The following is a 5,936-nucleotide window of genomic DNA, read 5'->3' as shown; positions in this document are numbered from 1 at the left end:
TGGTCCATGGGGTCACTAAGAGTTGGACATGACCGAATGACTGAACAACAATTATAAAATACATTCTCAAATTCTTATTTATTAACAATCCTATTAATAATGTGTGATGGCTGAAAGAAGAGCTTACAGACTCTAAAAGGAGCCACCAAAGAACTGTGGGTCATGGATGCTTTCGTAAGGCTGATATGGTAGAACTTTGATGCTAAAATGTTGTTTGTCTGTGATGAATATGTAAACAAATCTCTAAGATGTGCCATCCTTGTGTGTATAGGTACAAGAACACAAAGTAATAATTCATTTATTCATATCATCAAGGAAAGAAATGGGTTTTTTTGCAATGTGAATTATTTTAGGTAACTGAAACTTATTCCTTTAAGTATCAACATTTTTGTTGTTTTTTTAAAGCTGTTTTTGATGGAAATCTTTCTGGAATCAATAATCAATTAATCTACAAGCATTTATTAAGAATCTACTATGCACCAGACACTATACTAGGTACTAGAGATGAAAAGACAAAATGTATGCCCTCAGGGAATTTACATTCTTTTGGGGGAGATAATGTGCATATGCAAGTATAGAGGGGAGATGGTAGCAGCTGTAGTGCAAGAAAACTGGAAAGGTCTTAAGATGTTTGAACTGAACTTTGAAGATAATTTAGGGATTCTAAGAAACAGAGATTAATGGCTGTGTATCAGAAATATAACGTAGCTTGTGCAAAGGTATTCAGGTGAGATATGAAATTTCATGTGTGAGGAATAATAAGATGAGTTTGAATGGATTGTAGATTGCTGTTGGGGAATATTGCATAATAGACCTAGAAAGATAATTTGGAACCATATTGTGAAGGGCTTCAAATCAAAGAAAGGAGTTTTTATTTGATCCTGGAGGTAACAGGGAGTCAGTGGAATCTGAACAGGAGAATAACGTGGTCAACCCTGTGCTTTAGGAAGATCATTTTGGCAGCTGCATTGAGAGTGGCTTGGGGAGGGGAGAGTCTGAGACTGGGAAATCAATGAAGAAATTAATGACGTAGTATCTGTGAGAGGTGATAAGGGCCTGAAATGGTATGGTGGCCATAAAAGTGGAGAGAAAGGAGCAGATGAGCAAGAAGTGGTGGAGATAGAATTGAAAAGACTTGGTGACTGACTAGTTGTGTGGAATGAAGTAGAGGGAGGAAATGAGGGTGACAGCCAAGTGGTGAATCTGGGTGACAGAAAAGACAATGTGCCTTTGAGAAAAATTGGGAAAGTTAGAGAAGGAACAGGTGCTCTAGGGGAAAAGAGCATGAATTTGATTTTAGATATGTTGAGTTTGAAATGTTTAGAGGATTTAATTGGTACCTCCCATCAAGGTTAAACTCAAGTATAACCTCCTACCTAAGGTCGTACCTGATGTCTCCAGTTATAAGTCTCTTCCTCTCCCTCACATTTCTTTGTGTTTAATTTTTACATGTTTTATATTTATTCATGTATATACATGTTGTTTTCCCTCAATAATATGTAAGCTCTTTAGTAGAGGGATTTTTATATTTTTGTTTTTGATCTTTTAATCCTTACTTAATGCCTAGAACAATTCTTTGTACATGAGAAGATATGAATAGATGCTTGTTGAATTGAAAAAAAATGCCTAGAGGACATCCAGGTCAAAATGTCCAGTAGAAAGTTGGTGATTTAGGACTTGAATTAAGGAGAGAGACAAGGGTTAGGTATAGAGATCTGGGAGTCCTCAGTTTAGAGACTAAACTCATGAGAGATTAATAATAATAACAATAAAAATATAACTAACATTCATACAGAGTTTTAATGTTTACAAAGTGCTTTACAAATATGATCTCATTTTATCCTCACAGCCACCCTGAGAAGTAGGTACTATTACTAACCTTGTTTCACAGATGACGAACCCAAGCATGGGAGAGGATAGATGACCTGCCCAGGATCACCCAGATAGTAAGTTTCTGAGTCAGGATTTGAGTTGAATTCTTCCCGTCCCCAACTTCAACTCTCTATCCACTGTGCCACCTAGCTGCCCTTGATTTGTAGAATATGTCAGTAGCTTTTTTTTTTTATGATTCAGGATCATCATTTGAAAAATTATTTGTTGCTCTTTTTTTATAGCAGAGAGTTTCAGGGTATATTGAAATGTGTGTTCTAGCTTCTATCTAAACTAAACAAATCTGGCCCACTGTCCTTTTACAGACAATGATTCTTTTATCTCTTCCTTTATTCTCAGTAATAATATTTTTCTATGGTCTTTCTATGGTCCTCAATGTTTTTAATTAGTTTTCTTTTTAAAGCTAAGGCATAACTGTAAGAGGTCAGAACACAGAAGAACACACAAAATGAATGAAGGAAAGGGAAGGAAATAAACATTTGTTAAATACCTACTATGTGCTAGGCACTGTGATAAGTACTTTATGAATATTATCTTGACTCTTACCCAAAAAGCTTAAATTAAGAGTTACATATGAAGTAAGGTGCGTGGGCTTTAGGACAACTATTGTTCTCAATACTCAAAGGTCTTTTCAATTAATTTCTAGGTTCTTGGCCTACTTTTGTTCTCAGCTGTGTTCCATGTAGGTAGCTAAAGTGACAGCTGGGTAATTGGTGCTATTTATATGAAGGGTTCAGTTGAAGAAACATTGATAAAATGGTTACTGTATGCTGGGTTCTGGAGAATATATAAGGATGCATATTGAATTTTCATTTAGAAGGTACTTTGTGGTCTAGGAGTCATACAAACACTATTATACCCCTTTTACTCACAAAGAAAGAAATTTAAGAAGGTAAAGTCTCTTGCCTGAAGTCACACAGCTAATAAATGTCAGAATTAGGAATTGAACCCAGGGCTCCTCAGCTCTTTTCAACTCTAGGTCTAGTGTGTATTATTCTATTACACAGTGATAGATAATAGAGTGTAAGCCTCTTGAGGCTTTTTTGTTGTTGTCCAGTTGTATTCAACTCTCTGTGACCCATTTTGGGTTTTCTTGGCAAAAATACTGGAGTGTTTTGCCATTTCCCTCTCCACCTCATTTTACAGATGAGAAAACTGAGACAGATGGGGTGAAGTGACCTGTTTAAAGACACACAGCTAGGAAGTGTCTGAGGCCAGATTTGAACTCAGAAAGATGAGTCTTCCTGACTCCAGACTGGGCACTCTATACACTAGGGTGCCACTTAGCAGCTGCAATATAGCATGGTATGTTATAATATGATATTTATTATGCCAACATGATAAGTAACATATAATATCAGCATGTTAACATGTTTCACTCACAAGTTAAATAACATAACACACTGACATAGTAAATGATTAAGTAAATGCTTACTTAATATGTCATTTATCATACTTTTGTTATATATCTCTTATAATTCTGACATAATAAATGCAATACAATATGCTATGTCGTATAATACTATGTTATACTATACTATTCTATCTCACATTATACTATGTGCTATGCTATGCTTTACTATGTTATATTATACAACCCAACATATTGTACTATGCCATACTGTATTAAGCTTAAGCTATGCTTTGCTGGGCTATGCAATATACTATGCTGCTCTTTAAGATGTTATACTTTACAATTCTATATTATAGTATGTTATGCTATGTTACTCTATACTGTAATATATTATACCATGCTAAGCTATCTTATACTATATAGTTTGCTATTCTGTTTTTTTTTTCGGTGACGCAATCGGGATTAAGTGACTTGCCCAGTCACACAGCTAGTGAGTGTTATGTGTCTGAGGCCAGATTTGGACTCAGGTCCTCCTGACTCCAGGGCTGGTGCTCTATCCACTGCACCACCTAGAGACCCCAATTTGCTATTCTTTAAGATGGGGGAGCTAGGTGGTACACTGTGTAATGCACCAAACCTGGAGTCCAGAAGACTACTCTTTTTGAGTTCACATCTGGCTTCAGATACTTCCTAGCTATGTTATCCTGGGCAAGTCACTTAATCCTGTCTGCCTCAGTTTCCTCATCTGTAAAATCAGCTGGAAAAGGAAATGACAAACCATTCCAGTATCTTTGTCAAGAAAACTCCAAATGGGGTCAGAAAGAATCAGACAAGACTGAAATGACTGAACACCACCACTAACCTAATCAGTATGCACAGCTGCCTCTCTCCTCTGATTAGATGGCTGGAGAGCAAGTAAAAAACTCCTTCCAAACCAGGTGATCAACTTTTCTTAGGGTTTCTGAGCCCTCTTTAAAGGAAGGCTTTGGGAAAAGGGTTTGTTTTTTCCCCTGCCATAGTTACTTTGATACCCTTCGTCAGTTTTAAACTCCTTCACGTTTATTGAGAAAATGAAATAGTGATCACAAAATGCTACCATGGCTTTATCAAGAATAGAGCAATCCTCACTAACCTCATTTTTTCTGACAGATTTATTAGGTGTGTACATCAGGAGAATGCTGTAGATAAAGTCAACCTGGGTTTTTAAAGTGCATTTGACAAACTATCACATGCTATTCTTGTGTAAAAGATGAAGAGATCTGGGCTAAAAGTCCATTGTATAATTTGATGCATTCAAAACTGTTTGAGTAGCTGGACCCTGAGAGTAGTCAGTAAATATTTAATACCAGCATGGAAGAAAGTCTCTAGAGGAATTTATGCTTGGTTCTGCACTTTTTAAAATCATTTTCATCAATATCTGAGATCAGGAAATAGAGGTTATATGTGTTAATTCTGAAGATGATACAAACACTGGGTGTTAGAAGGCAGAGTCGTGACCTGAAGAAATCTTACCAGGCAAGACTTTTGAACTAAATCAAATCAAATTTAATAGGGATAAATGCAAAGTCTTACTCTTTGGATCAACAAGTTGATTTCACAACTAAAAGGCAGAAGAGGCACAAGTAGATAGCAGTTATTTGAAAAAGATCTGGGAGCCATAGTAGACTACAATTACAATGTGAACCATCAATATAATGGAGCCACAAAAACTAATGCAATCTTTGGCTATCTTGATATAACCTTAGGAACAGTACCCAAGAGTATGGAGTTGATAGGACCATAGCATTTTGCCCTGATAAGACACCTGGGGCTTTGTTTTGGAATAACATTGATAGAAAGCATGCAGAGGAAGGTGACCAGAATGGTGAAGGGCTTTGAGATCCTGCTATATTAATAGATTTAACTCTTTTATCAAGTATTTGTAATGAGGGTCAGTGAAGAAATTATTGATTTAGAAGCTGGCGAAGAGAAAATTTAGGAGAGATGTGACAGCCGTCTTCAGATATTTTAAGGGCTGTCACGTGGAAGATGTATTCAATTCATTCTGATTGATTCCAGATGGCAGAATACAGAGCAGTAGTTAGGAATTTCAAAGAGACAAATTTAGAATTCAGGTAAGGAAAAAAAAATTAGAATTATCCAAAGAATGGGTGTCCCCTCACTAGAGATTTTCAAATAAAGAGAGCAGGACCACTTGATGAGAACATGTTTGTAAAGGGAATTTTTATTCAGGTATGGGTTGGACAAGGATGACCTCAGAAGATCCTTTCTGGTTCTGCAATTTTGTGAAAATACGGTTGATGATGTCAGTCAGTCAACAAGAATTTATTAAGTGTTTACTATGGGCCAGGAGCTCTCTTCACTATACCACACTATGGTCTTCAGATGCCTTTCCAATACTATTTTGTGTTTGTTCTCTTTATATTTTGGGGTGGTATAGTCAATAGAATGCTGAGGACTGCAGTAAGAAAGACTTGAGTTCACATCTTACCTCAGGTACTTCCTAGGTGTGTGACTCTGGGCAATTCACTTAACTTTTGTCTGACTCAGTTTCCTCAAGTGTAACATGGGGATAATAGCATCTACCTCCCAGGGTTGATGTGAGACCCAAATGAGATAATAATTGTGAAGCATTTGGCATAGTGCCTGGCTATTAATTTTATATAAATACTAGTTATTATTTTTAGCAAGC

Source organism: Vombatus ursinus, unplaced genomic scaffold (genome assembly GCF_900497805.2).
Source record: "Vombatus ursinus unplaced genomic scaffold, bare-nosed wombat genome assembly UNPS02000580.1, whole genome shotgun sequence".
Lineage (NCBI taxonomy): Eukaryota > Metazoa > Chordata > Mammalia > Diprotodontia > Vombatidae > Vombatus > Vombatus ursinus.
The sequence above is the reverse complement of the archived record's forward strand: the minus strand, read 5'-3'. Positions refer to the sequence as shown.